The sequence below is a fragment of the Rhodnius prolixus genome, unplaced genomic scaffold (genome assembly GCF_049639745.1).
Source record: "Rhodnius prolixus isolate KJV_2025 unplaced genomic scaffold, Rpr scaffold_4, whole genome shotgun sequence".
In the NCBI taxonomy this organism is placed as follows: domain Eukaryota; kingdom Metazoa; phylum Arthropoda; class Insecta; order Hemiptera; family Reduviidae; genus Rhodnius; species Rhodnius prolixus.
In genome coordinates this window covers 12,049,291-12,073,772 of record NW_027411614.1, presented here as the reverse complement: position 1 = coordinate 12,073,772, position 24,482 = coordinate 12,049,291, and the positions used below count along the sequence as shown (strand labels likewise).

The window sequence follows — 24,482 nt, the reverse complement described above, 5'->3', positions numbered from 1 at the left end:
AAATTACTTTTTGTAGACTGTAAAAATGAAATTTTTAATTTTATTAGTTAATAAATGGTTGCAGAAAAAATATAATATTTAACTCTGGTGTAAAGTATTTTCCTCACACTCGGCAATTTGCACTTGCACTCGCATCGCTTCGCTCGCTCGCGTGAGGAAAAGTACTACTTTCCACACTTGTTAAATCCAAAGTGATATTGAAAAATGATTGAAATGGTACAAGTTATATAATTAACTTATTTTATTTTAATAGTATCATAAAAATAAATAGATTGATAGATTTAGATTTGCCTTTAGCAGAATATCAACTTCAAGAAATTTGGTGAACTAACAGTGAAAATAACTCCAAAGATCTGAGAATTCAACTCAGAAAATTCAATCAGGAGTTTGATTGACTTGGGAGTAACCCTCTAATGGGATTCTTAAACAGGTAGAGAAATTTAAGCTTTAGTAGATTTATCCTTTCTCACTTATTTTGGTCAAACACCTCCACCGCTGGCGTAGAGGGAAGATAAAAAATGGAAATTAGCACGCCCTGGGACTTAAGCGATCTAAGAGCTAAATAAATTCTGTTCTCAGGGTTCAGAAAAGATGCAGCTATTTCCATTGAAACTAGTGACAAAAAAAAAAATTCTATGTTAAGAGAATTAAAAGAAAAATTAAGTATTGTAAAAGGCTTTCCTCGAATGAATTTTATGAAAGAATTAGAAAACGAGTGGCATACAAAAAGTGTAATGAACATTCAATATTCCAGCAAAAGAAAAAAGTAAAATCTAGAATGAGAGATAATAAAAAAAAAAACAAACGCAGTAGCCTGACGTTAATTGAAAGGTGGCAAGTTGATTAAAGACCGAAAAGGAATTCAGAGCCAAACCCAAAGAGCTCGTACAAAAGGGGGAAGTTGGGTTATTTGTCGGAACAATAGACGGTCCCCCCAACTCTTTTAAAACTCTAAGAAACGTTGTAAGAGAATAAGCTTCAGCGATGGAACTGTGAGAGGAGAGCTGAATGATTTTAGAGAAAGGTTTTGTTTACTTTTCCTATTAATTGTTCACAAGGGCCATTATTCTGGAAGAAAGGGCTCGTGATGAAACTAGGGCACCTACCCTGGGTTACCTACACCACAGTCTAGCTTTAGGCCTCACCGGATGAAGTGTGCTAGTGGATGTTGGCTATAGAAAGGTCTATGACCAGCAGCAGTCGTCTAGATAGCCACTATCTCCTCGACACCCTATTTTCCAACCATCACTTCACAAGTATTCATCATGCCCTGTAATAATAACACACTCTAATGCCCTGACTTTCATCGCTTCTAATTTTAGATACTGCCTTATTATAACTCGGTCATTTTATATATCCATATTTTTTTCCTTGTAATTACTCCAGCAGAGAATTTTTAAATGGTACAAAACTTCTGATTGACCATGGCAGGATTGAGAATCTCTCTCCCTCCGAGATACTAACTTCCAAGAGTGCTAGGGTAACACTCTTAAGTTGCAGACCGTCTTATAAGGTCTTAGTCTCAAGTAATTAAATTTTGCAATAAGAAATTATCGATATTAAAACAGCTGACGTAGTACGATACCTAGGACTGTACATTGACAAGAGACTCACGTGGAACCCACATACTCGACTGAAACAACAAGAACGTGAACAGACGCTACATGCTACTTACTAGACTACTTGACCGCAGATCCAAACTCGACTTGAATCACAAACTGACAATCTACAAGATACTGTTAAGACCCATATGGACATACGGAGCAGAAGTGTGGGGTTCAACCAAACCCTCTAACTCCAAACGCCTGCAGACACTAACAGTCTAAAATCCTACGGAAAATCCTGAATGCTCCATACTACATTTCTAACCTTACACTGACCTCCATATCCCTTTCGTCACTGACCTAATAAAGTCTCGCTACCGCAACTTTCACAGCCTCCTAGCACTCCATCCTAATCCTCTTCTCCAACAACTCTCCTCTCCTCACCTTCCCGACAATCCTCCTCGTCGTTTGAAGCGGAAGTGGCCTAGAGATCTATTGTGATTGAATCATTGTGAAAGAGTTTCACCAGTGGGTGATTGCTCCAACCATGACATTACGTAGTGCAAGTGAACTGAACCAGTAAGATCAAATTTACTTGATGCAATAATTGTTGCAGTTGTAAATATACAAATAAAGTGGAAAAAATAAAAAAAATAAAAACATTTTATTGTTCTAAATTAAACATTTACCTTAGAAGTACATACGTTTCAATTGAAACACACCCAAAATGTTTATTGAAGGTTTATAATTAAATTTACCCTTATTTGAAGTAGTAATTGTTGGGAAATTGAAAATCAGCTAAGAGGGATGAAGCAGAGGGTACAATACCAAACATGACGGTTAAACTAACCACAAAGAACTGACACGGCCAGACATTGGTCACTTATGATCGCACAAAAGCTTGAAACCTTTTTGATGGCATCTGTTACGCTTACCTTGGGAGTGTGTTTTGTTAAGGGGGGGGGGGGAATTTAAAAACACACTGCAAAAATCTTCTCTCTTGTTGCCTGTACCGCTCTAACTCACAAACACATTTATTTATATATGTGCATCAAAACTTGTTTTATGTAAGATTCTATATAAAAAAGGAAAAAGGAAAAGTTGAGTCTACAAGGGATTTAGACTTTATATGATCCCACTCACAACCACCGTCACTTCCACGTCTATACTGAAAGGAAGTCTTCCTTCCAAACAGTAGGAAACAAGAGTAGAACTAGTTGAACTATTTTCTGACTCTCTAAACTCTAAAGGAAACAAACATGTTAAACAAAAATTGTTTAAACATGTATCAGATTTTAAAGTTTGCCACCGATGTATTTGTTGTGGTTTTATTGGTATGAATGTGTAAAAAAATTGATAATTGTTTTCATGCGAAAACGCAAATATAAAAAAAAATTATTATTATTTTTTAATTACATAACAAGATACGCAAATTTTCTTTTAACTTCAGAAATATTAGATAAAATTGAAAACAAAACACTGTAGCAAAATAAAATTATGGTTTGAAAAATTTCTGGTAGTCCAAAATAACCATTTAAACAAATTATAGAGAAAAAAATGAACGATCTTTCAGATAGTAATTGCGAAAAAGATTAAAAATTTGAGGATAAAATATACTGGCCACAAAAATGAAATTAAAGGACGCATTTAGGAGCTTAAAACTGCAGTCAGAAGCAACACAGAAAGGGAATCTCAGGCGCAACATATTATTCATTATAAAATGATGTAGAATTTTTTGCAATGAGTTAATAACTAATGTATAATTAGATTTGAAACCTAAAGTTATGTTAAGCGGGAAATTGATCTTAACTTCGAAATAATTCCATATATTATACGAAATTCGCTCATGATAATTCTTGCAGAAACCTTGAAGAACAGTATAACTATCTTAGAATTATCGTAGTCACTCTCAAAAAGTTGTGCCAGTATTAAAGATTTAAATGTAATGGCAGTAAAGCTATGGACAGTAAATTTTATGCTTGCAAATCATTTACGGATTACGTTAGTCCAATATTCTGACTTATGTAGGAAAGGCCAGCGAAGAAATACCAGTGAACCAACGAAGTTACCAGCAGATTTGTCAAGCAACTCTATACCTATGAAGAATGTAACCAATGTTGTGATTAAAAACCACCGAACATCTGGGAATAGACAAGAGTTTTGTAGAAGATAGATCAGCAAAGAGCAATTTCTCTTTAAAGCCTTCGAAGGCGTACAGCTGAAGTTTTGAAATTAATCAGAATATCAATTCAAATCTTGAGCTGTGAACTCAACATCCTAGAATCATATGGTTCTGTATCTAAAGCACTGCATGGCCATGAATTGAGAAAAAAGAAAGATGGAAGATACTGCTTTCTGATGAAACTGCAAAAAGCTCCGAATTCAACGGGGGAAAACGGAGGAAATTTAAACGGAGTTATGTATAATGCAAATATGATGAAGGACGAATGGAAAGGAAAGCTGAACAAAGAAAAAAGTACATTAGGGCGACAGATTGCAAGTCAGGAATTACGGAGGAGAAGAGAAATTTTAAAGGGATTCAAAGTAAAGTCACTGCAGCGCACTTCTTAAGACCACCCTCTCCCGAACCTTTGTTCAAAAAATAGAGTACTTGAATTGCCTTGAAAAAGAGGGTGTTCACTCTTCACTTCTACTTCCAATTTTTGTTATTATAAGCTTTTCTTACTGCCGTAAGTTTTCTAAAGTGAGAACCGATACTTACCTCAATATAGACTGATAAGGGTGTGGCCTTACGACAGCCTTGGCATTAGAGTAGAATTCTGGACTAAAAATGTTTTTACAAAATAAGTAAATGAATAGAAATATATGTTAACAAAGGTTTGGACGAAACAACTCAATAACTGAGCAACAGTTGAGAAACCAATCGAAATATTATTAGGGTAACCTCCTGTCATGGTTTTAATCAATCCTTGTTTGATGACTGTACAAGTACAGAACTTGGAGTAAATTTGCTCGCTGGAATGATCAGCGGAATTAACAGTAGCACCTGAAACATTGTCGGTAATAATGTGTTAACTGTATCATTGATTGATCATAATTTCGCATTGTTATTAAATTGATCAGCTCTGTACTAAACCGAATGTAATTACCTATTAATTAACCCCTCCTTCTAGTACTAATTATTCTTGAGATAATTACTTCACTTTAATCTCATGTTTAAAAGAACAAAAGTTCGTGTTTTCAGCAAAGAATTTTAGGGTTTCCCTATGAACTTCTAAGCAACATATTTACAATTGCTCACAACAATTGGAGTTTACAGACTGAGGACTTAAAATCATTCTTAAGATATTGTTCTTCACTTTATTCTCAAAAAAGTGGTGTCCTTTCGCATTGATTGTGTTCAAAATATTTCGACGGTGAACTGTTTTTAAACGATTTAATAGCCAATACGTTTTTACTGGTAGTTATTTTATTTTTTTTAACTTGTTCTTTGTACAAAAGCATATCACTTTTCCAAGAAATATTGTTTACACTGCAACGTGAACTTATCAAAATAACCAAAACAGGGAATGAAAGCTTAACTAGAATTGCAATTTTAAAGTATCATAATAAAAAGCTTGAATTTTAGGGGAAGTTTCGGCATTTTTTGTGTTTTTTAATCACCCTCGAATATCTTTCGTTAAATTTCTGGCACTGCAACTTTTTTTGGCATTGGCTTTCGCCATACAGCCAGCATCGTCTAGGTGCTTATCACTAGAATATCACTCACTCTCCATTCTTACTTATAGATACATTCGCTTCACACATTCATCCCTCTACTATATACAACTATTTACATAACAACAACTAATGGATGGATCAGTACTCTATATTCCTGCCATCCTTATAACTTAACCCAAATTAAAATCACGTAATCCTTCTCTAATCATTTTCTTCCATTCATTCTAATCGTCTCAAACTTTTAAATACATTCATATTTCTTTGCTAGCTCAGCTACAGACTTAAGCACATAGATGTTGGTGGAGAATATTATGTCTTCGTAGGGAAATGGTGCATCTAAATACTTGTATTTATGTCGTCAAACATTCGTTTCCTTTCTACCACATAACGTGGACATATCATTATTATATGTTGGAAATCCTCCTCCTTAATGCAATCTACGGAAAGAGGAGAGGACCTAACTGCCACTTAATTCTCTCTGAAGAACCTTTTCAGGAATAAAGCTAGCCCTAGATAATATTGAGGATTTCATTAGAGTTAGATAGATTCAAAATTTGAAATATTGTTTTACGAGCTACTTAAGAGAGTTTTTAGCACTGTGAGAAGCGGTAATTCATTCCAGACTAATAAATAAAAGCTGGGAATATTCGTATTAAATAGAGAACATCTTTCTGACTTACAACTGGAAGAATATCGATAACTCGGAACAGAAAATACATCGATAAGACTGAAATCAAAACAACCTTAAGAACAACTAGAAACTATTCAGTTCATTGTTACCATTACATTCTACGTATTTGTACATTGTTAACTTTAATTAGTATAAATAAAACGCTATATAAAGGGGTTTTTCTATTTCTTTTCCTTAAATAAATTATCTAGAAAAGAATTAGCAGATTTTCTCCAAACATCAGATTAAATGCTTCGTGTGTGTGAAATTTTTTTCCGCACAAAATCCAAGGATTAGAAAGTTGAGATTGAGAACAGATTCCCCCTATTGCTGCAAGCGCTGTTCTACTCCTGATTATAAAGCTCGAACAGCTTTGTGGAAAACTCACAAACAAAAGTAAAAACTTAGCAAAAGGATTAGAGACTATCGTTCAAAAAGAGATAGGATGTTGGATGAATTGTGGCACAACATGTATTTTGAATTTTCCTCTTTTCACGTTAGTTTTAGCCGTGAAAAGTAGTTAGTTTTTGTTTTTTTTCCGGCACTGTGAATGCAGAATAAATGGATTAGCATTAGGTGGCTAAGCGATTAACCATGTTGGAAGTTATTTCGTACAATCGGTGGAAAGAAAGTATTTTTGATTTACGATTACATTAAACATTGAAAATTCCCTCGACACTAACTTTATGGAATTTGTTTGCCATAGGGAAACAAACAAACAAACAAACAGACTAGAGGACAGTGTTGTACAAAAAGCACAGAAGGCCGTCAGCAAGTAAAGTCTTCCATTTTTAACTATCAGCGCTGGCTTCCCGTCCTGTTTATATATGTATATAGTAGGGAAACAGTCAACAGAGTGAATTCTAGAATGGAAAAGAAGGAATGAAAGGTTTAGAGTATAAGGGGAATAAAAAACATTGAAGTTAGTCCACCTTAAATTAATAAACCAAAAGGTACTGGAGACTAGGTGACAGTTATACGATATATATACTATATAGATATATGTACATATGCGTGTGAGTGTGTCTAGATGTTGACGGAATGAACATATGGAATAGATGAGGCAGGAGTTGGTGAATACTGTAAAGGGAAAGTGGAATATACAAGAGTTTGGTAACATGTATTAGTAAACTCGGACATGAGGGCAACAGGAATTACGTGCGGACTTTGCCATAGTGTGCTATTTCTGGTATGGCGATGAATCTATTATGATGTGGCGTTCACATTTCACCTTAGCCTGCACTTATACTAATTCTCTTAGTGTACAAAAAAATACAAAGATTCTAGTCAGTAACAAAAGTTTTAAGAATAAAAGTATAAAAATTTTGGCCAGGAATTCGTTTCTACTTAGTTAAGAATGGAAGAAGTTTTGAAATTATTAATAAAAATAATAATTAATTGTTAGGGAAGGGATTAGCTATGAGGTTAGCATACTGGACTCCCACGCGGAGGTCCCGGGTTCGAATCCAGCAGCTGACCCTTAGATTTTCTCTTCCTAGGAGCTTCTTACAGCTCACGGTCCGGTGATGGACAGTGTTGTCTGTAATGAGAGAACACTGTCCGGAGGCCGGCAGTGCACTGAAAAAAGCTCCGGGCGCCAATAACCTTAGATGTTGATGCGCCTTAAATCATAAAAAATAAATAAATAAATAAATAATTGTTAAATGCATCATTTTGTGGAAATTTCAGTGAATGGAGCAGATATTAAATAGCCAAATTTCCTAATGTATTCTCAAATAAATAATAGATTGTTTTACACTTTCATGATACCTAAATTTCTGAACTACCTATGTGGACCCAAAAAGTATTTTATTCTTAATTTTGTCCGGCGGGGCTCCTGTCCACCTGTCTTCTTCAACAGCAATCCTCTTCCTTGCACAGATCTGGTACGCTACCTTGGGCTCTACATAGATAAACGAATCACATGGAAACCACTCATTAGACTTAAAAGACAAGCAATGACGAAACGTGCGAAAAAAACTTCTAGATAGTTTCCCTTCTCCTGCTTTTGTACGCATCATCAACATCACATTTACTTATTGTACATATTTAAAAAAAAGATTGTAAATTGCTAAATAGGAGATCTGCAGAATGTTCGAGGTGCGACAAAGTGAGGAATGTTAATATCATGGAAAGGATGGGAGTGGAGAGAGAGAGACTAAGGAACTCACATGGTTTGGACATGTAAGAAGGATGGGTCCAGAGAGATTGCCTAAGGTGGTGATGGACAGCGAGGTGGATGGCCGGAGGAAGACCCAAAAGTGGGTGGAGGGAACAGGTGAAGGAGATGATGGCCGGGATATGGTCTGTCATAGGAACAGGCAGAGGATCGTCTCGCTTGGAAGAAGGCATTTACTAGCGATGGCTGAAGGGAACCACGAGTTGTGGAGAACCCCTTTAATAATACTTTAAAAAAAATTGCTAAATAAATAAAAATATAAAATTAATTTTGAATTAAATTGGTCCGCGAGCGTCAAAAGGTTGGAACCCACTGATATAGAGCAAGTTTCGAACCTTTTTATCAAATTCATCTGAACAATACCATTGTAGTTAAATAGTTTTAACTTCTAAAAGTAATCGAATAATTTTGGTTAATTCTAATGAATTTATTAATAGTTCATCAACATTCTGAATACTATAGTTATCACCCAGACAATTTCTACAGTATCATAATTATATTATTCGAGATGTGATGTTTGTCATCAATAAATTTATACTATTTTTTGTTCCAGGTAGTGAAACATCACTCCGACTATAAGCTGACATTTCAGCTGATTCATTTGAGTTCAAGGTTTGACTATTTGACTAAATAATTTTTCGTAAAATTTAAGTTTTAAATTCATGAATTTTGATCATTTTTATAACCATGATCGGCATAAGTACTGAAATTTAATTAAGCATAGATTTTTACATTACAACTAACTTCAAATAACCCAAGGAAATAGAAATTTTGCTCTGTCTATATTGATTCCTTAAAACGCTAAGCAGAGCTCATCACAAATTAAATCAGAGAAATCTAATTTCCTATGAAGGAATCTAATTGCATTTATTTCTGTTAGAAGAATCTAGGCTCCTTGCAGAACAGAATGGAGGCAAGCGCTAAACGGTTGTCATTTCTTTTGAGATTATCACATTCTATTAAACTTATCCTAGTCCAAAGTTATGGCTAAAAAAACTACTATTTAATTCTGCAATATTGAGAACGTGTAATAGTTAAAACAAAAGATTAAAATTGCAAAATATTTGAAGAGTAAAAACAAAATTATATTTCTGTGCAGCAACACCAGGAACATATGTTCATTTTGAGAGTAAAATTAAATAATAACACGGAATGCATGTTGTATAGTTGCATGATACATGCAAAAATTAAATTTTATCACTCCCTTGTATTATGCTTTTAAGGCATGAAATGATCCATTTATCTTTAGAATTATTTCAACTGCAGTTTTAACAAATGATTCCATACTTTCATTGATGAATAAAAAATTAAACTGAATAATCATATACAATTAAACTCGCATTTATTAGACAATTATTGTTGGCTATTACGAGTATTAAACTCACTAGAGTAAAACTAAATGTTCAGGAATGGCCTTTTTTCTATATTTTCTAAAATTTAATCCATATTATTTCTGAATTCACCCCATCTGAGGACATCGGCACCCGGAGGTTTTTTTATTGCACTACCAGTTTGATGACAGTGTTTTCTCGTCAAAGATAACATTCCTATCTCCAAACAGTGAGCTGTAAGAAGCTCCTAGGAAGAGAAAATCTAAGGGGTCAGCAGCTGGATTCGAACCTGGAATCTCCGCGTTGGAATCCAGTATCCACGGGCCACTGAACTAATTCCTTCCCTTGTATTAATATAAAATTAAAATATCTATTTAAGGAGTAATTAAATTTGCTTTAGCTCTTTGAGAGTTAGGGTAATTTTTCTATTTATATATTTAATATAGAGCTAATGAAAGCGACTAATGTCCCTGGGGTGTAATGAGAAGAATTGATAGAAGGATTTCGTTCCCTAGTTTCGAAAAAACTGAATTCTTATTAAATTTTTCTTATCTTAAACTTAAGGAGAATTGTTGTATATTATGTAAATGTTATAATATGCAATTTTTCACAAACGGTTAAGAATTGGATCTTGATTCTATCAACAATTCTATCGAGAAACTATTCAAGAGTGCCAAGTCCATCATCCTTATGGTTTAAGATAAGGAAAATTTAATATGAATCCAGCTTTTTTCAAAGCTAAGGAACGAAATTTTTCTGTTATCAATTCTTCTCATTATACGCCAGTGACTTCAGACGCACTCATTGGCTCCAATAAACTTACTCGCAAACAAGGCCAGATTAAACCTTATCAGAAACCAGGTTCCTAATATCAGCCTGATTTTCAATAAACTGATAAATCACAATTAAAGCAGTAACTCTATTTAAATCTTTTAAAAGCAAGCTTCTTTAAAGCTGGTTCAAAAATGCAAGCTTAAGAAGTTTTAATGCATGCTAAAGAAAAAGAATCAAATAGAAAGTCCCCAATAAAAGTTGATAAAACTTTTACCGAATTGGGTGAATATTTTAATTTACTTTTTTCTGAATACGGTACAAAATTTTGTTAATAAAAGTAGAAAACTTGCAACAAAAGAATGAAATAAAGTCTGTATTGAGGGAACACTGTCCGGTAGTATGGCAGAGAGCTGAGAGAGAACTGCAGACGCCAATCACCGTAAATGATGACAAGCCTGTAAATAAAAGTAAAATAATAAATAAATATGTATTTTGATATCTATTTGCTATTAGCTGTTATTGAGCGACAATATCAGCTCTTGCCTTACTATTATTATCGGCAATGCCAGAAGATTAACCGAATATGGAGTCTGTGAAAAGTAGTTCTCTCTCTCTGCGTGCCGAAGATTCAGCGTAAGATGAGGCGAAACAGTTAAATAAATAAACAAAATTAAAACTAAACAAATCAAGGAACTGCCGAAAATGTGAATTGATTTGAACTTAGCCCAAAGAAGGATAACCGAGACACAGGGAAGCAAGTCAGCAATGATGATATGATGATAGAGGAGGATGAGCAATGATGCGTGTAGTAAAGAAATTGGACGTGGTGTGTATGTTTAGCTGCTTATTCTGCAAAAAAGCGGATATTATAGTTGTGGTTTCCTGTAGCATAAATTAAAGCACTAACCTGACGGTAACAATGGCTATTGCAATAACAATAACTTGTCACGTACGCAAATTGGACCGGATGAATACAGGCCGTATGTAGTTGTGTTCTGGACTACAAAGTGCTTGACGCTGTAAATAAAGAAACTGAAGAAATTGGTAATTTTTGTCTTAATAAAATGGAGACATTTGCAGCAAATTGTTTTCATTAATGCCCTTTTAATTTATGAAACTCTCATTTTCATTATTTAGTCTAAATAATTGGTATAAATCCTGGTCAATAGTTGAATGCGCGTTTTTAGAGGAATTATTCGTCACGAATTCGAACTTGATGAGCAATCCATGCAAAAGACAAGGGGGGTCTACTCCACTTTCCAGCAACTCTAAAAGAAATGTGAAGAACTTGATGACATTGAAACATCAAAACTATAGTCTAGGGGTCCCCAAACTTTTTATGTTCCATAGGAAAAAACAGGACAATATTTCAAGAGAAACTGTTAGGGAAGATTCGACTATCGTTCAATTATGGTAAACATTCGATATTATTTTACTTGTTTAATTTAACGGGACACTGGAGGTGATTGCATTATCGTCAGTAGATCTTTGTGTTTAGTCGGTAAGGGACGTCGTCAGTTGATGAAGAACACATCCTTGTTGGTCTCAGATATGGGTTGGGTGCTTACAGAAGAGATCTGCAAGCCGATCCTCTCTGACTCACCTCAAAATCTGTGTAAAAAGAGACTGTAGAACAGGCAGTTACTTCTATGGTCTAAGATTTTGGATTAGATCAGGGGTCCCCAAACTTTTTACACAGGGGGCCAGTTCACTGTCCCTCGGACCGTTGGAGGGCCGGACTATAAAACAACCTATTTTGAAGTAAAAAAAAAACAATACGGGAACAAATAGAATATTTCAAATAAAGAACAAGTAAATTTAAATCAACAAACTGTCCAGTATTTCTGTGGGAACTATGGGCCTGCTTTTGGCTAATGAGATGGTCAATGTCCGGTTTAGTTATAGTGCTTTGCCTTTCTTCCTACTTCTGCTATTATTTTTACACTGTTTACGGAGCTGTGACGCGTGCATCCCGCGTCATCGGAAGTAGTACTGTACATGAGCGACGCAGCGCTTTGTGGCACCGCCACATATAGTGCTCCTCTCGCTGACCACCAATGAAAGAGATGCCCTTCCGGAAGTTCGACGGGGGCCAGATAAATGTACTCAGGCCCACAGGCCGTAGTTTGGGGACCCCTGCTATAGTCCTTACTCAGCTATGGCCGACTACATATTTGTAACGTTTCAGAGCGATGAATTTAATGACACCACAAAAGAAACTGGAAACCAGCGTCATGATATTTAAAAAAGATATCAGCGATTGGCAGAAACATGATCTTAAGACATTAAGGGACTGTATTCCAAATAATATTAACCAATACATTAAAACAATAAAAACAAAACAGTAATAAAAAATCGATTTATTTTTGAATAGTTTTTTTAGATCCCCCCATTAAAAAGTTTGTTGTAAATGTAAGTAGATTTATGAAAGAGCAAATATTAAATTAAAATGATAGTTCGAGTGAGAAAAGGATTGGATTTATGTTTTTGGGAGAAGAGGAACGGCGATGATGAGAACAGCGGATGGGGAGCTGTGAGTGTTGTATAAGTGTAGGAACAGTGAATCCCTTTTAGCGGAGGACATGCCGAACATACTTGCTTGCTTGTGCAAGGCGAACTGGCTGTGCCTCACTTCTCTTCCTCCAGCGTACTACTCAGCAGCACAAGCTCGTTTCCTCTAGGAGAATGTTAATCACGTGACAAGGGCCCAAATATCCCGTCTGGGAGTTGTTTGAAATATGTGAATTGTTTTGTAGACACGCTATGAAGTAAACTTGTGGCTATTCGCAAACTCCAAGCGCGCGCACACTCTACACGTCCTACTTCTAAAAGCTTATTCCCATCCTAAATTTTGTTTTAATTTTCTATCCTGGGGAATTGGAGGTTGATACAATTATTCTCTTTGTTTAGAACATTTTCATTTTAATACAATATTCTGTGGTGCCTAAATATAATTATAACGCTAGAATGATACTAGCACGGTCCTTCCTAAAAATGAACTCTTCATTTTTCACATAATTTTATTTACATAAGGTGACATTTAATTATAAATTCAAGATATTCATCTGCTAATTAAAATTAAAAACACTAACATTTCAACAGCAATTATCTGTCATAAGTTAAATCTACCATAAAGATGAAAATTAAACCGTTTTTATATAGAAGAAAATAACATAAAACCTAAAATTATATTATAAGCGCGCTAACAAATCAATTGTCTGGAAGACCAAGGGTAGGTTCCTTGTAGTAAGTTCTTTGATGAGCTTATTTACTCTCACTTCTCACGGCTTTTAAACTTGAAGGATAGCAGAGATTATCACCAGAAGATGAAATATAATCTTAATCATTGCATCCTACATAAATGTTGGTGCCTATGAAATATAACCATTCTTAGTCATAACTGAGACGAAGTTTAAGGTTTGGAAAATGTTCTCATGCTACCTCTATCACCGGAACTATCGATTTGATGATGTAATCCAAAGTAAATCAAGTGGACAAGTAACAATCGATAACATTTGGTTAGGTTTTTCGTAGGTTTTTATGAAATTCACAACATTTTGATGAGGTTTCGTCCATGATTGTTTTATTTTTTACAGATCCTACAAGTAAATAGATTGGCCATTGAAACATGAGAGAGATCATCATCCAATGGTGGATAATCTAAATAAAATACTCCACGACTTACGTCGTCAAGAACATCAATCACAAAAATTTGAAGATGTTACTCTTTATTTAAAATTTTACCTTCGTTCTTTTTTTTTTTTTTTTTTTAATCTTTTATTGGAATTTACCACTGCAACAGTTGTTGCAACAAGCAAATATGGTATAAGAAAAAAGAAATAGAAGAGATCATGAGTGGAGAAGGCACCCTGTGGTGTCACTCCAGTAACGTGCTTTGCTCTCACGATAAGAGAAGATCACGAGGCCATCTTCTCTTCAATCTCCTTAGAGGATTACTCTGGTAATGTGGAGGAAGATAGGTGTTCTATGAGAGGGTTAGGATGAGCTGCTGTAGAGGAATGAAATTTGAAGAAACGAGTGTTAGCAAGATTTGTAATGAAAGGGATTTTGAGGTCATTATGGATAGTAAGGTTAGATACATAGGTTAAGAAGTTTTCGAAGTATTTTTGACTGTAATGCCTGGAAGCGTAGTGAGTTGGAACGCTTAGTCGATCCCCATACTTCGATGCTGTATGACCAAATGGGTCGCAGCAATAACAGTAGATATAAGAGTCTTTTGTTATGTAGATTAAGTTTCGAACGTTTGTCAAGTAGTCTGGCGAGAAGTTTTGTAGCGTTGGTTAGTTTCTTGTCTTTTCAGTCTAGTATGGGGATTCCATGTCAACCGTTTGTCTAGGTGCAATCCAAGGTAGCGTACTTTGTCCACAGTTGGTACAGGAATTTGGTTCAAGATGATAGGAGGTAGGATTTTCCGTCTGAGAGTAATCCCTCGTTCGAAATTTTCATTTGGTAATTTTGTTATTGTTACAAATTGCATAAACGAAAAATAAAATCTAACTTGGTAAAATTGAGGCGATTTCTTATTGTAAATAACTTTGTGAAGTACAATATTTCATAGAGTTCCGAGACCCAAGAAACCAACAGAATATTTCTTTTATATCATTGATGTGAGGTCGGTGAGAATTTCTTTGTATCCGTAACTCTTTGATATATCATATATTTATATCAGATGTGTCAGAGCAAACAGTGCGGCTGCTATTGACGGTCTGTTATCCAACACTTTACCCTCTCTTACGCCGCTTTCAACTCCATTTTCTCCCAGTTGTTACTTTTGTTCCGCACCTTGTTCTTTAGCACTTGTTCTTTTGTAACTAGTCTTCAATAATCAGCACAGAATTATTATGTTATCATGAAACAATATTTTTTTTATGAAAAGCGGACATCCTGGGTTTTCCACATCTTAAGTAAATTAGTGGTTTCATCCTTTTTGATGTTTATTCTTCTTCTTTCTTGGCCTTCTGGTGATTCCAAATTAGCCATCATGCAGAGGTTTGTTTTTATGTAGTGGGTGGTTTGTCTGTATCTATAGTTTTAAAGTCACTGTCCGAGTGGCTGCTTGAGAATTATATTCAATTTTATTAGTCCTTATATTACTTATACAAGTTCTAGCAGCTAAACTTACTTTTTTCAAGAGTAATCGCTAGGAAGTTTCAGAGAATTTAAGAGTCTCACCGGATTAACCAAAAATCTTTTTACATTTCTTTATTTCTTGACGTAATTAAAAGACCAAGGAGCGTGGTTGAACGGCCTACAGTAAAGAAATCATTTATTATTTCAAAATTATAGTAGGTAAAAAAAAAAAAAAAAAATCAATGTCCAATTTGAATGATTTAGTCAAAATTACATTTCATTGGGCTAGGTGTAATGTAAAACTTGGCACATTAGGCGAACATATAACATTAATTTAATATGTAAATAGGCCATATCTTCAGGTTTATGAGCTCTCCATTAGAGAGATGATAGCTCTAATGATGATGAATAGAGCATGAATAAATAATACTAAAGGACTTAGAAGAAGGTGCTAGTGGTAGAAAACACTTTGTCTAATGCTACTTATCTCAATGTAACTAATGTTTTCGACCAACTGGGCTTATATCTGCTACACACAATAAAGTGAATTTTTCATTATCGTATGGCCATAATTCCTATAATATACCTAACGAATTATTTCTTACTATATTAGGCATATTTTTCGATTGCTGTAATTATAAGTTTACTAAAACTAACTTAATCTAAGAGATAAAGCTTTGATGATGCGGAAATATTAAAAATATCATGCACTCATGAATTTTTATTGTACATTTATCCGGAAGGAGTCCGGGCAATATGAGAATTTTCTATTATCAGGTACATTATTACACGTAATTATTACAATTCTAATTTAAAATTTTCTGAAAACTAAATTTAAGACTATAGTCTTAAGTCTGTGCGTAGGAAACGACGTAAATATGAAATTTATTAATACTGGTTGAGGGAATTTTTCTAAATACAATAAATAAGTATACTCTTGATATTCTTAAGCAGGATCCATATTTGTTATTAATAAATTAAAAATCCAAAACTGTCCATTTTATAACCGTAATCCAGTGACGAAAGTACATTGTAGATGGTTGATATATTTTCTTTGTAAAAAGTTGTAAATTTTACATAGATCCGGTATGTTATGCTTAGCCCATACTCTAGTGTTCCGTATAATTACGGGAAATCAATTATTTAAAACTACATGATTTTGTCCTTAACTGCTTGCAACTCTAATGATGCAATATGTCGTATCTCTTCAGGGGATTGGAATTTAATGCATTTCACTTAGCTGCATAGTGTAACTTAATGAAATATTCAGTTTCTTTAAAGTTTATTATTCAAAAAGTGCGTATTCGGACCGTGGAATAATTACTTAGAAATTATAATGAACAAAATTAAACTTTTATCTATTTATATCTGGTAAATGCGATGGTGTTGCCATGATTTAAAGAATTAAAAGAGTAAATTGAAAATTCATTCGAAATAATTACGAGCTACGTACTCTCATTTGGCTAAATAATTTATCACTTAATCAAGTTGTTTAAAACAATGTAAAGTTTGTACTAACACGAGGATGGGGCCTATGTTGAGGTCACCAATTTTAACTAATTTTTAATTTTGTTGATTCTACATCGAAAAATGTTGTGCCCAGTCTGGGTAAATTGGATCTTCTAAAATAAATTTTAGATATAAAATAAATTATTGGGCTTATTCGTTAATTTTTAACAGATCTAATCTAAGAATTAATTTCATCATTCTTTCTTGCTGATTGCAAAAAAAAACTTTCATGCTAGAAATAAAACATAATGCTCGAAACATTTCTTGAAACATGACAAATGTATAATTTAAATAATTTTTTAAATCTATAAACAATTAATTACTTAATAATACATAGAATTATATACAGGGTGTTCATTTTAAGACGGCTCAAATGCATTTCATGCTTAAACGGTTAATCTGAGCAAAAAACGGTAGAGGTAAAATTTGTTGCCCGTCACCTCTAGTTTCAGAATATGTGACTTGATTTTAGATTCCTGCCCGCACACGCGGCTGACGCGCGACCAAAAGTGAGGGTTCGCTGTTGACCCCCATTTTCACATACACAGTTTTAAAGAGTATAAAAAGTTATGAAAGAAACCGGAATTTGATATCTTCAAAATTAAAGGTGCTAGGCCATTTCAAAATCTGCTATTTATTAATCATATTTCAATTTTTTAACTTGTTATCAAAGATAAAGAAGAGTTCGCGATAGGTCATTTTTATGTATTTTTTTCATCCCCTTTCTACTGAAAATATTGCCAAGGCAGTAAAGCTAGTATTTTTCTTGATATCGGGAAATAAGTAGTTTTCCGAGTGATTTTTCTAAGAAAAATCAAATGTTAAGAGCTTTAGATGTTCTCAAGCATTCACAGAATGGCTAAAAATTAATTTTACATCAGTTACAAACAAGAAGGTTTAATAATTAATTAGTAATTTTGGGAGAGTTGCGTTTAATTACCAAAAAAATTGGAAACCTCCTGTCACATATTTAAGTGATCAATATCTTTCACGTAACGGATCGAACTTATTCCTTAATTTATGAAATAATGCACTTTACTCAACTTGTGAAGCATGTACTGTGCCTTCAAACGTGCCTCCTCAGATACAGAGAGCAGTTGATAACCTCCTGGCTAACCTGGAGCCAGAGGAGGTATAAATAGAAAAGAATAATTTCACGGATTGTTCACTGATGAAGAGAACCTCTGTATAACACAGTTGAGGATGAACGCCAGGATTATGGGAATAATATTTCTTGATATATATTATAAAACAAAGGAATTATTAAAAAAAAGCGGTTGGCATTGGTGACCACAACTCTTCACCACAATTCTAGTTCGTTCTCCATTTTCTTTTTACTGTCTCTCAGTATATAAGTAAGTAGATTGTACTGCGGCCAGACCAAATTTTTATGTCCAGTTTTTACCAGAAATACAGAAAATGATTCAGAAAAAGTGTTTTCTTTTTTCTTTTTTTTTTTAAAAAAAAAAGGGCGTATTTACGTTATATATTCGTTTTTTCATCTTTTTTCAGCATGAATCGTCAGTAAATACAAAAAATAATAGTAACAATTTTTTATAATTTCATGAAATGTTCATGATTACTACAATAACCCATCAAAGCCTCAATGGGGTTCAAAAAATTTCAAAAGCTCTTGATACTAACTGGTTTGAAGAAGCTTATGAAGATGCAACTATGACTAAATGTCACCTTGAGGAACCACAGACTAGTCTGATGTTACCCTGTTCCTGTACAAGCGTCTTTGCAGCCTACGAAGAACTTGTTCCCACCGAACAAGAATTTGTGTTGCTTGATCTTAAATCTGTTTAAATAGGATCGAATTATCATTCAGGGAAACATAATCGCCTTGCTCTATCGCCATCATTACTGAACAACTTGATGTCTGAGCCTTTTGTGGTGGGAGCTAGCGATCCTCCAAACACGAGTGATGCAATTAAAATGTCGCCTCTTTAACTTGTTCCTTTTGTTTGCAAAGACACCCGGCTATTTCGTGGAAACATAGACAGTATGGTTACCAGCAGACCGCCTATGCCAGCAGTATATCTGCACCATGCCCATTTCGAATTCTTTCGCTTTATTATTGGAGCAGTTTCCTTCCATCTTATGCGACTCACTGAGAATCTCTTCATCAACTTCACTATAAATGGCAATGCTTGACTTCACTGTAAATTTTAATTCTTTCTGGTGGCTAATTCAGGAAATTCAGTAGGATTTCAGTACCATTTTTTGGGTGTAACACTATGTAGGTATGTCTTTGAGAACTACATTCCCCTGTAAGCATATAAGTGTCAATCTATAGATTAGGAGGCAGTGTACTGCTTCAATTACATTAGATAAATTTGGATGAGTTTAAAATGTGGTCAATCAATGATTGAATTTAGTAAAGTAACTGGTTTTAATCTTTCCCGTGGTGTTCAGTGTAGCGTGCTGTATTAGAGCTTAGCAGGATCAACCCTTAGATTTCTTTTTAAAGGGCTTAAATCTGAAACAAACAGTTGTATACTACAACACTTGAAGAATAATTGTCAAGTGGTTAACATTATGTTATGAAGAATAAAACGAATTTTTTTTCTTTTAAATCGGAGTTACAAATTAAAATGCAACCACTAATTTGAAAATAACGATAAAGAAATGTGTATATGTCGATCTGGGCGAGTGATAGTTAGGTAGGAGTCCAATTGGAAGTATTGTAGCCTGTAGAAAGGTTATACTGGAGGTAGGTTAGCTGTAGAGCGCACTCGGCTGGTTTGGTCGCAGCATTAATCAGAAACTTTGACTCGGATTCCAAGCACTCTCATGGGAATCCAAGCTAACTTTCTACTTGTTTCCCTTTTCAAACGAATTTCAAGTACTACCATATTGAATATTTAAGAGTTGCAAAGTTGCATATTCATTAGGGTGGAAACCTCCATGTTTTATCTATCTGTAATATTTATTTTATTTCAAACTTAAGTTTCTTGTGTAAGGTCGGGAACGGAAGTGGGTCCTAAAGGAAACACAAAATCCAAATTTAACGGAACCTTTTATTAAACATAAAATGATTAACTGTAAGTTAAGAAATTCCACCTTCACTATCGGCTCAGGTCTGTCAGTCGGTCGCTCAGTTCAGTTCAGACACCACAGCTGGCTAGAGACAAGCGGCAGGTAATCGAGCGCTACTCCCTCCTATTACATGCCTTATCCGCTCCACAGGCCACACTGCCTCTCTTCTCGCTGTGATGCCCCATCCCCACTCCACTCCAAGTCTTCTCCGCCCCACCACTCGCTTGTCCGCTCCTCACATCTGCTCCCCCTTTAAAAAAAGTGAGGCTTCTCCTGCAAGCTTCACTTTTCCTGTTTTCACTTAAGCCAATTGGGACACGGGCCGCAAACCACATCGCCACATTTACGCCAATGATGTCTTCGATTTTCTTATTGATTATAATATTCCCATAGACGAGGATGTCGTTAAAAGGAAGAACTGTCTATCATTAGGCTTCCTCCTACATTTTGTAAGAACTCCATCTCCAACTAAGACTCTTCCTAAGGTCCTAAGGCCGGAACTTCCAAAGCAGCTTTCAACAATAGCAATTCTTCGAGCGTTTGCCTCACTGTTGACCAGCCTGTCGACCATTTTCCACTCGGCTATCTCCACGCCCTCCACCAGGCTAGGGCTGCTACTTGGCTTTATTTTAGGAGATAGTGAATTCTTCATAAGGCCCCTATTAGGTGCGGATCTTTTGTCGGTCATAAGGGGGGGGCACTCGTCCGCTCGCACTCTCCACCACCAGCACTCCGCACTCAGCCTCTGTCAGTGTCTAGTCCTAACTTCAGATCAAAATTAGTTTTGTTTGAGGTTAGTGGACTCTCACCACCTACTGCCTTAGTTCCCTATCGACCTAGTTTTCTCGTTATTCATTCTCCCCGGACTCATTTGCTGAATACTGTTGGGTCCGGTTCCGGAATCGGGGCCGAGTATTAACCCATTCCCATCGGTTTGGGGATCCCTCCCCCTTATTTTCTGCGGCTTTATCCGGCTCCACCTCGCGACGCGAATGGCATCTGAGGGTACAAGGTAACCTCGACACTTCGGCCGCTTCCGTTTGGTCCCACTCTTCCTGGCCTGGAGACCAGGTTGGATCTCTCGTGGGATCGTCCACCACTGTAAGTTCCTCTACTGATCCCTCATCTTCGGAACTGGGACTGGCCTCCCCCTCGTCCTCGGACACCTCCGAGCTCTCCTCGCTTACAGGCTCTATGTCAATTCCCTCACCTTCACGTCCACCCTCAACCCCCCTGGAATCTCCTAGCTCGAATTCTTCTCGATCCATCTCTTCTCTATTGAGGCTATTGAGAGAAGGAACTCTCGTCTCGGCCGGCTTAAGTCTATTCACATGGACAACATATCGCCCTCCCGAGGAGAGAGTTAACTCATAATTTACTGGGGATATTCGAGCCAATATACTGTGCGGTCCTGTCCACGGGCGCCTAAACTTTCGCGCATGCCCTACCGGTACCGCTGGTTCATAGAGATAAACTTTATCACCTACGTTGAAACCCCGCACCCTTTTCCCCCGATCGTGAGTTCTCGCTCGTTCTCTTCTTGTCCGCGAGTCCATATCTTTGGCATGCTGGTAGGCCTCCCCCAAATTTTTTTGTATCTGCCGGATGAATTCCGCCACGCCATTTGGACCTTCATTGGCATCTAGCTCGCACTCAAACGGCTGCCGGAGCTCTCTCCCATGGATCAAGAAATGGGGCGAGTAGCCTATGGACGAATGAGGAGTGGTTCGGTACGCCATCAGGGCGTAGGGCACCCACCGATCCCAGTCCCTCCCATCACGTCTTACTATACAAGCCAGTGAGTCCGTCAACGTTCGGTGTAGCCTTTCCACTAAGCCATTTCCCTCAGGGTGGTAGGCAGTTGTTTGTAATTTTCTTATTCCTAACCGCTTACAAACAACGCGAAATAATTCCGAGGTGAAGTTCCGTCCCTGGTCTGTGAGCACTCTCTCCGGAGCTCCATGCCGGAGAATCAGAGTATCCACAAAGGCTCGAGCGGTCTCCTCTGCCGACTGTTCTTTCAGGGGCACGGCTTCGGCATATCTCGAGAACCAGTCGATTATGGTCAGCAAATAGCGATTACCGGCCGCCGTACTAGGCAAAGGTCCCACAATGTCAAGGGAAACCTGCTCAAAGGGGCGAGAGGCTCCCGGTACCTCCGCTAGAGGGACTCGCAACCCAGCTGGGGTTTTTCTTTCTTGGCAGACTCTACATTCTCTTACGTACTGTTTTACATCGCCACTCATCTGAGGCCAGTAAAATTTCGCTCGGACCCTCTGTATCGTGCGTTTCACCCCCGGATGCCCGGACCAAGCGGTTCCGTGGCAGTGAGAGATCACCAATACTCTTTTACTTTTCGGAACTAACACTTGCCAAGTTGAGCGATCGCCTTCTTCTCTGGCCCGATACAGCAGTCCATTCTTTGCTGTCTGTATTCGTTCCGCTCCCACCATCGCTCGACACCACTCATCGCGCCTCTGGGCTGCACGCCATCCGCTTACGCGGTCCCCGCGAGTCGTCTCCACCGCCCGAATTGTTCTACTGAGTGCATCCGCGTTAGCATGTTTCACCCCCGGTTTATGCACAACCTCATACGTAAATTCTGCCAGCCGGAGAGACCAACGCGTCAACCTGGCTGATGGATCTTTGAGGTGGAGCATCCAACGCAGCGCGGAATGGTCTGTAACTAAGGTGAACCGGCGTCCCAGAAGATAGCAGCGAAATTGAGCCGTCGCCCACACCACCGCCAGGAGCTCTCTCTCCGTGGTGGAGTAATTTCGTTCCGCTGCACTAAGCTGGCGACTGGCATAGGCAATAGGCCTCTCGTGCCCTTCTCTCATCTGGGACAAGACCGCCCCCAAAGCAACGCCAGATGCATCGGTAGACAACATAAAAGGGTCTCTGAAATCCGGATAGATGAGAACAGCGGTCGAACACAATGCTTCTTTCAGCGATTGAAAGGATTGTTGTTGACTTTCCCCCATTGGAAGGTCACCTCCTTTCTCAGTAATTGGGTCATTGGTTTTGCTAAATCGGCAAATCGCCTCACAAAACGCCGGTAGTATCCGCACAGGCCCAGAAAGGCTTTCAACTCCTTTGAGTTTTGTGGGACTGGGTAATTAGCAACCGCCTCCACCTTGCCCGGATCTGGTTTAACCCCCTCTGCCGTGACCCGGTGCCCCAGATAACGCACTTCTTGCTGCGCAAAGGTACATTTGTTCAGGTTGACTCGCAAATTTGCATTCTCCAACCGTACCAACACCCGTTCTAATCGCTGGCAGTGTTCCTCTATGGTGGCGCTGTAGATGATAATATCATCTAAATATACTAGGCACTCTTCTCCCTTTATCTCTGCCAGCAGCTGGTCCATCAGACGTTGAAACGTCGCTGGTGCGTTGACCAGCCCAAAGGCCATTTTCTTATACTCGTAATGTCCCCCGGCAGTCGTAAAGGCTGTCTTCTCCCGATCCTCGGGCCAGATTGGAATTTGATGGTACCCACTAGTTAGGTCGAGCGTTGAAAAATACTTACTCCGGCCCAGTCGTTCCAAGGTTTCGACTATAAGAGGTAGAGGGTAGGCATCTGTTTTGGTAATTTTGTTCAACCCCCTAAAATCGGTACAAAACCGGTATTTGGGAGGAGAACCATCCTCACATTTCTTCTCGACCAACACCACAGGCGCAGACCATGGGCTTGTCGAAGGACAAATGACATCCCCCTCCAACATATCCCGAATATGGTCAGCGACCACGTCACGCTGGTGGAAAGGTACCCGGTAGGGTCTCTTTACGACTGGGCCCTCTTCGGTGGTTCTTATTTTGTGGTACACCCCCGCTCGGCATCCTTCCTTCCCAGGAGGGCCGAATAGGCCAATGTGCCTTTTGAGGACCTCCAAAATACCGGCCCTTTCCTCGCCACTTAAGTGAGATAGTCGTTCTAGGCACCCCTCTATCAACTTTTCTTGCTCGAGTACCTTCATCTCTATTCCTTGAACTCTGACCGAGGCCCTTCCTTCTATTTCATTTTCCCCCGATCCGCCCTGTGTGTTTACCGCCTCCGCTAACCCAAGATGTTGACCTTTCGCTACTACGACGTTCCCTCCAGTGAGGTTCACCATCCTAACCCACAGCTTGCGTCCCTCCTGCCTATTAAGACTACGTGCAACCCGTATTCCATGCTGAGGTTGGGCTATAGGCTCCACAAGCACATCCCTATATCGGTGCTGTTTCAATTTCCCCTCGACCATGATTTCGCTAAAGGGCGGTATTACAGTTTTCGTCACGGCTTGGACTTGGCTCACTTCCGGGTTGGGACCGGTCCCCCTTAGTTCCGCTCTCTCAACAATGTCTCCCTCTTTTCGTCCATGGCTCACATTTGCTACCCCCTTTATAACCAGCTGCCCTTGAGCAGCATCGATCACAAAGCCCACCTTGCTTAAAAGATCCCAACCCATTATTCCATCCGCCCGAGATATCACATCGGCGATCACAAATCTGTGTGAGAAAGTAAGGGGGTGTACTCGGCACTCTAACTCCTGCTCGCCTTGGAGATTTATCGGAGCACCCGTGATCCCTGAGGCCACCACTCTAGAAGGATGTATTGGATAGCCCGCTATAGGTTTCTTCAATATCGATATCTCCGACCCACTGTCTATTAACAAC

At 37.7% G+C, this 24,482-nt stretch overlaps 1 protein-coding gene across 7 annotated transcripts in view; it reads left to right on the top strand.

The window, feature by feature from the left end:
- caps (capricious) overlaps positions 1–24,482 on the top strand; it is an 810,649-nt gene that overhangs the window by 109,364 nt on the left and 676,803 nt on the right. For 5 of the 7 annotated variants that reach the window (XM_074132375.1, XM_074132374.1, XM_074132381.1 and 2 more), the window contains exon 2: positions 8,628–8,686. The exons of the other annotated variants lie outside the window; for them this stretch is intronic. The gene's annotated coding sequence lies outside the window, so the exon portion shown is untranslated. The remainder of the gene's footprint in view (positions 1–8,627; positions 8,687–24,482) is intronic. 7 annotated transcript variants of the gene reach the window in all.